We start from the raw sequence: 10,907 nt of genomic DNA, 5'->3' as shown, positions 1-10,907 counted from the left end.
ACTTACATCCACCCAACGATCAACATTGGTGTCAACTTGTAGCACGACATTGTTATGATGATCTTTGGTCATCCACGTATGTTACTTTTGATGCAAAATCTGTGGGCAAGCAAATGTACACACTATAGTGTGTGGAATGCATGGTTTGTGATATTGTTGAGCAATATGGTTGCTAAACCTAAGGATGCAAAGGGGGAAGGCAATTAAAGGGAGAAGAGAGAGAGAGAGGGAGAGAGGAGAGGGAGAGGTAAGAGAGAGGTAGGGGAGAGGGAGATGTAGGGGAGAGGAGAGGGAGAGAGTCAATTTTTTTGGAGGGAAAAGAAAACTTCAATTGTCCTTTTAGTGAGTGTAAGTCCAAAAAAATGTCAAAAAAAGCTTTTTTTGACATGTATATAGGTTGAGATGAACTTTTGAGTAAAAAATAGGTGAAAATGATTTTTTAATTAAAAAACACCATTTTTTAGCTTAGGGTTATGCATGTTTTTTATGATGTGGCATGGGAAAGGGACCACAACCTAAATGGCCTTAAAATAAAGTTAGAGAATCCTACTCAAAATTAGCCTATTAAATACACTTGTCCCCCAAAGTTTACACAAAATAAACCTTAGTCTCTTAAAATTAGGGATTTATACAAGGCCCATACAAAGTTCATATTTTTCTTAATGAAAACACAAACATCCTAAGCTAAATTTGTGACACTTCAAATATTGGGATCCTTATTCAAGGATATGTGTTGCTCTCAATTATTATAAGTTGAAACCTTTTCATCATAACATTAAATGTACCTTAAATGCCATAGTGTCCTTTAACGAGAGAGTCATGGGATTTAAGTACAATCTTCTCTTTCATGCATCATTCATGTGACACAAAACCTTGTGTGTCAACTATAGTAGTAGCATTTTATCTACCATGCTAGGTAGCCATTGAGATATGCCACAAAAATTATTTGGATCCTTGTGCATTATGAGAAAGCATAATATACATAGCTTTGCTTGCCCAAAATGTAAGCAATGAAAAACCAAATACATGATTAAAAAATTAAGTGTACCTTTTCTAGTGGTAGGAACTATTTTCCCGACTACTTTTTTGTCTTTAAAAGAAGATCAAGAAGTATGATTTCTTGAATTGTCTCTTTGATTTCAATCTTCATGCATATAGAACTTTCAACTCTTTGTGAGCAATTCTTTGATGAGATGCTCAAATTGGTTCTTAGAATTTTCTTTTTTAACTTCCATCTTGTGACAATGGATACTTTGCATTGCAGTCTCTTGGTGTTTATGTTACTACTATCATCTTTGATTGCTTAAACACATGATTCAAAGAAATAAATGGATGCTCTTTTTGGGAGGAGATTCATGACAACATGCATGATTTGAATCTATTTTCCTACTTTGTCATAACCCTTGGGAACCTCAAGATGTCTTCTTTCCTCTCCTTGAGAGAAACCCATAGTGTTCTTTGAGCTACTCATGCTATCTAGATTACTTCACAAATCTGAAAGTAAGAGATGTCCTTCTCTAATTAAAAACATTAGAGAATAAAATTTTGAATAAAAATTAACAAGAAAGGTTTGCACTCTTTGTCTTAATTTCTTTTGTACAATCGATAATTCTACAAAAAAGTTAAGGCATATTTTTTATTTCTTACCTCAAATCAACTCTTGATTAGAAAGAGATAAATCTTTGACATTTTTGAATACTGCCTTGCAATGGTAAAGTCTCTTAGATCAGGCCACTCCATAGAAGAAGAGACCATCCTTGTGCATTGATACCAATGAAACCTTAACTCGATTTAAATTGCTTTAAGCATAGACTTACCTTAGCATATATCACATTTTTGAGCGCAGAACCGATCATCATTTCCAAATACATATTCAAACAAGCATGCTTATAAGAAAAATTAAGGAGAAGATGCAACACAATATTGAGGGCCTGACTTTATAAAGCCCCCCCCCCCCCCCCAAAAAAAAAGGCTTTCTATATATCATGCTATTCGAGATCTTTGAAACAACGAGAATCTTGACTATGGAGGCTAAGATCTCCATGATCCAAGTAACTTAGTGGCTTCCTTGATCACCATATATTATTCTCTCTTCTTCAAAGCATCAATGAATAGTCAATACAAGTATATTTCAAAGAAAAAGAGTGGAATCCTTAGATCTTTGGCTATTAGCTCCATATGAAGAAGCTCCATAACATAGTAGTATATGGAATAATAGTGGAGGCTCCTGAAATTTAGACATTCTTCGATAATCTTGTTTGATGACCTCTGTAATTTCTTTTGACTTCTTCTACAAAGTTGTAGAATCTTGAAAAGAGCTAAGTTTGGATAAACAAACTGCCCTTGGATGAGCGAGTTATGCATGATTTAGTGAAGATTACTTTTTCCTCTCTTTCCAAAATGGTACTTTTGAATTTCTAGGAGGAGGTGGAAGAGCCCAAAATATGAGAGTATGAACATAGAGATTGACCTCTTTGGGATTTTTGAAGAGGAAAATGAATTTTCTAAGCTCCTTACCCATTCACAAGCTTACAAGGTAGAATTGCACTAGATGTTCTGCTGTAGATGTCAACCAATCTGGTATTTACAGTCCTCCTCAACCACAATGCCATCTCTTGTGCTCCCATAGCTCAGAATGGTCCGAGCTTCTCTGCTCCCAATGCGTTTGTGTGTATGTCTACAACCTTCTCATATTTTCCCACATACCTATGGTTGATGTCACTAGCCAACAAGATCTTTTCCCTAATGAAGTGATAGTGAACCTTAATGTGCTTTGTCCTTGCATGGAAAATTGGGTTTTGCGCTAACTGTACGTTGGTAAGGTTGTCATAGTAGATGATTGCTAACCTTTGTACCTTCAAGTAGCATCCCTAATCATGCTACCTCATATTCCACCACTGACACTCCACTAAACCCTTGTACATAGCCTCTATACTTGACAAAGAGATCATGGGTTGCTTCTTGCTCCTCCATTTGGTAGTAGCCATCCAAATGAGAACATGAATGCATTGGTATCTCATCAATTAGATAAGAAACCAATCCAATTTTCTTGTGTGTAACCAAATAGCTACACCTCCATGCCAACCTCAGAGAAGAGTGCATAATCTAGTGGATCACTCACATAACATAAGGTGCACCAACTCACTACATCCAAACATGGCCTCTTGGGAAACTACATAAAATGGCTCTCAAGTTTAACTATGTAACTCAAATCTCATTGCATGAGATTGGCAAGTAGATAAGGCTACCCACACATCTTGTTGTACATGGTGGACTTTTCAAGCACTTCACACACAACTTATAGCAAGAGAGTTACATTCAAAATAATGTTACCCATGCATGAACAAAGACAACAAGTTGTCCATGTGCGACAAGGTGAGAAAAGTGTTCATGATGATGCTTGTAATAGCTCTGACCATCTCAAGAGTAGTGGTAGTGAAATTCCAATGGGATAGCCTATTCCTCATATAGAGGCCTACTACATTGAGAAGGTCAGCAAGGGTTTCAAGAGGTTTGTGCCAAGTCTAGATTACATTGCGTTGATGGATTGTAATGAGTGTTGCTGCTATGATGAAGCTATGTTACCATAGATGACAATATTTAAGTCGGAGAGTGATACTAAATCACCCATGGAGTCTTGTAAGAAGAATAAGACTTGGGACTTAGTACCTTTGCCAAAAGGAAACAATGTTTTCCAATGTAAGTCGGTCTACAAGGCATAGACAATGATGAGATTTTGTTGCCAATGGTCAATCTGACTAGCTTGCGGATAATACTTGCATTTTCCAAGAGCGCATGGATTTAGCCCAAATGTATGTTAAGACAAGGTTCCTACATGGTGATCTTCATGAGGAAATTTACATGCAACAACTAGAAGGTTTTGTTGAGAATGGGAAAGAGAAGTTGACATGTAAGCTTAAGAGAAGCCTATATGGTTTGAAGTAGGCATCGTGGTAATGGTATCATAATTTTTGATGCTTTTATGAACTCTCAAGGGTATCAATAGAGAAAAAATGATCATTTCCTTTGCACAAAGAAATTCATAGATGGTAGTCTTTTGATTTTGATCCTATATGTGGAATCTAATATACACATCATCAAGAAGAACATTCTTGAGGTAAATACACTGAAGTCAGATTGCCTCAGAACTTTTGCATGAAAGATTTGGGTAAAGAAAACCATATTCTTGGAATGTGTATTAAGAGATGCGGGTTAAAGAGTATTATTTACTTGTCACAACAAGAGTACATTTTTCTTGTACTAAAGAATTTCAATTTGTAAGGGGGAAGCCATTGTCTACTCATTGCCTCCATATGTGAAAGTGAGCCAAGAGGATTTTTTCAAATCTGATGAGGAGGAAAGGGCTTAGTTTGCATTTGGTTCTTTGATAAACACCATGATTGAGACTCATCTAGGCATTGCATTTGTAGTCGAAGTTGTGAGCATATTTATTGCGATCTAGAGGGAAGCATTGGGAGGAAGTGAGGGGTGTGGCACTGTGATGAGATACTTGAAGGTAGAAAAGAGTTGTACATTTTCTTAGGAGGCAAAGATGTGTGTGTAGCTAGCTACACAAATGCAAATTATGTAGGAAATGTGGATAACAAAAGCTCTACAACAGGTTTTGTCTTTACATTCACTAGTGGTGTAGTTTCATGGTGATCTTGTTTGCAAGTTTGTACCTCTTATTCTATGAAAGAGTGTGGTGCACGGTGCGGTGTGGAAGAGGGAAGAGGAGAAGCAGTTCACTATGTGGGTTGAGCACACCTCAAAGTGAGGAGCTCCTTATTATTGTATATATGTACAGCTAATAAGAGGACATGGTTAATGGGCGACCGAACATACTGGGCGTCCAGTCTCGGGCAAAGACATAGCACCTTTACCAACAACCTCCCACTTAAAGGCGAATGTGCCAATAAGTGGATCCTACTAGCTAAACTACTAGTATGTACAAAGAAACAGGGTGAGAGACTCTCTCAACCTACACCCACTGGCTCATTCAACCGATCTACATGCACCTATATTGGCTCTAGTGATAGATGAGCATGTGTATCTATGCTAGAGCTTGCATGCAAATCCCATAGACAATTCTTTACGATCTACAAAGCTCCATAATGCATCATGCTAGTGTAAATCATCATATGACTGCAATCCCTATTGCAAATTTTACCATTGCAGTTGCTAGGTCGGACCTCAACACTAGTAGGTAGTACATGAGATGCCCGAAGTTGATGAAATTTGTGCAAACCTGGCTATACTAGTCCTCCCTACACTATTTGCATGAACTGCATCATTAGGACTACTCATCACAAATGGATGTGTCATCGCCTGCCATTGGGATGGCTACATCCCTCTCATCCATGCAACATTCATCCTGGTATCAACTCATGAGCCTCTAACATGAGCATATCAAAGAACTCCATGTCCGTCATCTTTGCATGTGTCTCTAGAGAGCATACCTACTTTACCTCTGTTTGCATAGACTTTGACAACATTTGTTGTGTCTTACTAGAGCACTGCCACTCTATCTGTGTCTCTACAGAGTCTACTGGCACATCCTTCAGAGCTATATGCTCTATCTCTTGTGAGCATGGTGTAGCTCACTCGCAAAGGAGACATGTCTCATCTCTCGCTCAATGCATGCCAACAACAAAACCAAGACCATGTCATCTTGTACCTCAGATACATGAATATGATATAACAAGCCACTACAAGCTCCCCTGGAAATCACTAGTGATCCACAATGCATTTGAAAATACTACTCTCTAAGTAGTGCCTGATACCCACAATCTGCTAACTATCTCATTGAGATCAAGCTCTATCTCTGCCGAGGAACATAGCGCACATGTTGTAGCATATAGGATGCACCGTTGGGCAATGATAAGCAAACATCTTATGTATCTGTAATGTTAAATGCTAAACCATCAGCTAAGTGTACACAACCAAAGCTCCCATTAGAGAAAGTGATAAACCACTCATGATGTGGTGTGACATGGAAAACTACTTTCTTATTTAGCAACCAACGGGGAGAAGTGACACCTCTCAAAGACATGGAACATAAAGGTAATTGTAACATCACCGTCATTGGCATATGAAGCCACTACTATATCATGTGTCAAAATCTCATCTGCATCATGCATACATCTCCGTTGTTGCCTCATATGTCATAAAATCTAATATCTAATATCTAACCAACCCAAATGATTTTCTCATATTAAATTGATCACTTAATGTGGGAGAATAAACGGGAACAAGTGTTAAGATATAGACATGTGCTTATAGATCTATCTCAACACGGGGCCAATGGTAAAGGGGCCCAAATGAGAGATGGTCTATCAAAGAGCAAGGCTAACAAATGGAGCATAAGACCTTAGGGTTAGCTTCATTGAAGACCTCCAATAATGTGTGTAAAAGGCCTTTAACCTTAGGTAATTGACCTTAGGTAAGCTAGGGTTGAGATTGAGGCGCGGGAACCCGACCCAGCTCAAGGTGCTTGTCCTGCTTGTCATGCTTGATGATTGAGGTGCTTGAGGTGCTTAATTATTGAGATGCTTGAGGTGCTTGACATGCTGGGGTTGCACTTGAGGTGAGAACCCAGCCCAAGCTTAAAGTGCTTATGAGCCAAGCTTGTGGTGGGAACTGGGCCTATGCATGAGGGGCTTGAGGTGTCAAAAAGTCAAAGATTCAATCCCTACAAGGAGGGGCGAGCCCTACATGAGGGGGGATGAGAGAGAACACCCACACACTCACACAAGGCATGCATAGTACAAAGAAAGCAAAAGGGACACTTGTCAAGTTCCTCCTCATGTTGCCCTCATGGTGTGCTTGAAGCCTATTGGTTGGCCCCAAGGGGTCCAATAATAATTTAGGAGATTTAATTAAATGATTTAGCATTTATCTAGCCCTCTCTCTCAAAGGGGAAAGGGGGAAACTTGTCTCAAGGCTACCCTTGCTCCTTGCTGCTTGTAATGCCTCCTGCTTGTGATTGGCTAGGCCTGGACGTGTCCAATGAGCTTCAAGCATGAGCTACAAGGGGGGTCGACCCAAGCAAGCTAGGGGGTATACTCACCCACACACACTCAAAAACACTCTCATTGTGTGCTATGCAAAGTGCAAGAGCTCCCTCTCCTTCTCCAAGTAAGTAGAGGTTGAGAGCCTACACCAACACTCTTGGATATGGAGTACAAATCCAACCAAGAGCCATGCTTCAATGCTTAAGCTTGCCATCTCATTCTTCTTAATTACTATGCTATTATGTATGCTAGCAACAAGAGTTATGATAAGTGAGGAACTAATTCTTTCTCCTACGAAATGTTTCTTCTTCCTCTTCCCTACCCTCATTCCTTGCTAGCTCTCTCCACCTTCGAAGGTGTTTGAGGTCTTGGGACTGAGGCTTGGGATAGTTAAAGCTTTCTTCAAGTTTATGTTATGTTTGTGATGCATGAAGCTTTCCATCTTCATTGCATCACCTAGGTCACAAGGAACACAAAGATTGTATTGTAACAAGTCTCTCTTAATGGGAGAAATCATAATACAAATGCCTATTGGAGGGGGGACCGGCTCCACATAAATCCGGTCCTCAACTGTTGTCATGTTCTCTAAATTCTCTCTCTTGCAAAAGTATTGTTCATGCCAAGTTAACTAATTGCTATGATTATGTTGCTATCTTCAATTATGTTCACCCGCTATGCTCACAAAGTCATTTCTCAAAAGTAGTCTCATAATTTCCGCTACTCTCAAATTAAATCGGCCAATTCCATTACATTGGTATCAGAGCATTTGGTTTCTCTTTTCTTGCTTAAGAAGAGAGGTCCTTAAGTAGCCTATGAATGGTTGATGTTGTTAATTATATTAGGTTAAGTGGAACTGGGATCTATTATCGGTTTTGTTGAGCCACTATGTGGGGAATGGTGCACACCTCGGGAGCTTTGGACTTAATAATGGAGTCTTTTTAGAGTTGCCTACGGCTTTACCATTATTGAGCATAAGAAGTCCGAAAGGAGCTAGCCCTTGGCAACTCTGCTATGTTAGACCTACTCCTCTACTCTCTATAATTAACCACTTCGAGCTGTGGGTGTAGATACTTAAGAGCGATTTTCAAAGGCTAAGAGGAGTGGCAACTAAGGTTTTGAATTGCCAAAGCATACACTAAGTAATACATACATTATTTTGTTAAATGGCTGACAATAATCAAGAGAGTAGAATGAACATTGATAGCTTTGATCTTTGCACATGAAGGTGCTAATGATGATGCTCCCATGTTTGTGAATTATCTCGTCACTAGGTTGCAGCAAGCTATGGGCAAACCTGCTTTGCAAGCCGAAGTTACTCAACAACTTCGTGCTTATGGAATTTCCCTTCCTCTCCAAGAGGAGAGAGAGCTTAGGAGGCCTCTTGAAGAGACCCCCAAAAGAAGACTCTCTCCCATTCGAGAGGAGGAATCCAAAGTGCAAGAAAGCAATGAAAGTTTAAGCTCCTCTGAAGATGTGGCTCCACGAAGATGGCGGTCTAGACGATCGCCCATTCCTCCCAAGAGGAAAAGATCAACATATAGTCCTTCTCCTCATCACTCTGAAAGGCAAGAGAGGAAACAAAGGAATAAAAGGGCTAGGAAGAGGTCACCCTCTTCTCCTTCTTCTTCACCTTCCTCCTCTTCTGACGAAAGTTATGGTTGTTCTCCTAGAGAATACAAGAGGGGAGGACATCCTAAATCATTTCCTGCATGGCGAGGGTCACAAAAGCTAAAGAAGTACAAGGAGGGAGGAAAGAGTATCTCTTTTCTCACCTATGATGGCACCTTCGGTGCTACCGACAAATTGTTGGCCTTCATCCAGCAATTTGATGCGGCCTTTGGAGATGAGGGCTTCACAGAGTCCTCTAAGCTACGCCATGTAGCTATGCACTTCCAAAAATCAGCTCGTCAATGGTGGGCTAGCCTTCGTGGAAATGGTGAAGCCCCAAAGACATGGAAGACTCTATGAGTTTCCATCATGAAGCAATTCCTTGCAAGCGATGCAAAGGACAAAGTGCTTACCGAATGGCGCAGCTTGATCCTCCTCTCCCATGAGTCTATCCACAAATATGTAGACAAGTTTTGGGATTTACATCTCAAGGCTACTGTCTTTCAAAAGATGGACTTTGCCGAGCAAAGGCAGCAATTCTGTGCGGGATTACCTGAAGAGATGGCCGAATACATCAACTCTCAATGGACTGGTACTATTAGTGAAGTAATCCATCACACCATGGTTGCTTCACGCATCAATTTCCATCAAGGGGTTAGACGTAATGTCAAGCCCATGGAAAACAAAGACAAAAATGATGCAAAGGGGAAAACCAATGTTCAAAATACTTCCCAAGTCAATTCCAACAACAACAACAATCGGTCCAAGGAGAAGGGATTTTACAAAGGTAAAAACAAACTCTCTCCTGAAGAGCTTGAAGCTTTTTGCAAGGACCATAAGTGTTTCAAGTGTGGGGAGCAAGGACATGGCTATCGTTCTTGCCCCAAGAAGAATACTCGCAATGAGACTCCTAGGGCTTCCACCATCGAAGCTTCAAAAGAGGATGCTCATTGCAAAGGATCATCACTTTCCTATGCTTGGGGAAAGGTAAGAGAGCATGATGCCTTCATCTTGTTTGACCCTGGCTCTACTCTTAACTTCATATCAATAGAGTTGGCCACCAAGTTGGGCATTCAAGCTTTTGAGATGGGAGATATAGTAGTGGCTAATGCAGCTTTCAAGGGATAACAAGCCTCCGTTACTCCCTTGATTGGGAAGTTGAGGCTTCATGTCCAAAGCTATGTCGACAAGGAAGACTTCTTCATCTCTCCTCTCCAACATGAGGATGTTATCCTAGGGGCACCATGGTTTGATCGCATGGCTGCCAACATGAAGTTCCCTGAAAGGAGAATCTACTTCACCTACAGGGGAAAGAACATGTATATAGATGCTAGTGAGCGTGGTCGCACTATTCCACTTGTAAATCCTCTTGCTTTTGATAAGTCAATGAAGAGCTTAGTTTCTGCGTACATGATTTTTGTCAAAGAGTCTCTAAAAGATACTAATGTTTCATCAAATGTAAATGGTAGGAATCAAGAAGAGTTAGACTTGTCTAATTTTCTAAAAGGATTCCAAGATGTGTTCATCAATGATATCCCTATGGACTTATCTCCAAAACGAGGGGATGATGACCATCGTATTGAGCTCCTTCCTGGAAGCTTACCACCTAACAAGCCTCCTTATCCAATCTCACAAGCTCAACAAGAGGAGATCATGAGGCAAGTACAAGAGCTAGTAGACAAAGGGATGGTGACACCTAGTTCCTCTCCCTTTTGTTCTCCAGTCATTTTAGTACAAAAGAAATATGGTACATATCGTATGTGTGTGGACTATCAAGCACTAAACCATATTACTATCAAAAACAGATTTCCCGTACCTCGGGTAGAAGATCTATTTGATAAGCTACAAGGCTCAACCTACTTCAGTAGGATTGACCTTAAGAGTGGCTATCATCAAATAAGGATAGTGGATGAAGATATCTTAAAGACCGCGTTTCGCACAAAGTTTGGTCTTTATGAATATCTAGTCATGCCTTTTGGATTGACTAATGCACCAGCTACGTTCAATCGTTTGATGGTATCCAAATGGATCCATCAAAGTTAGAGGTAATAAAAGCATGGCCTAACCCAAGAAATCTACATGACCTAAGAAGCTTTGTTGGTATGTGCGCATACTATAGACGCTTCATAGCAAAATTCTCTCAAGTAGCAGGACCACTACACGACTTAACTAAGAAGAACGTTAAGTTTGTATGGACTACTAAGGAGCAAAATTCTTTTGAAAAGCTCAAAGAGAAGCTTACTTCCCAACCAGTCCTCGTGCTTCTGGATCTCTCAAAGCCATTTG

Source organism: Adiantum capillus-veneris, chromosome 22, assembly GCF_014529385.1.
Source record: "Adiantum capillus-veneris isolate H3 chromosome 22, ASM1452938v2, whole genome shotgun sequence".
In the NCBI taxonomy this organism is placed as follows: domain Eukaryota; kingdom Viridiplantae; phylum Streptophyta; class Polypodiopsida; order Polypodiales; family Pteridaceae; genus Adiantum; species Adiantum capillus-veneris.
Note: the sequence above shows the minus strand (reverse complement) of the source record.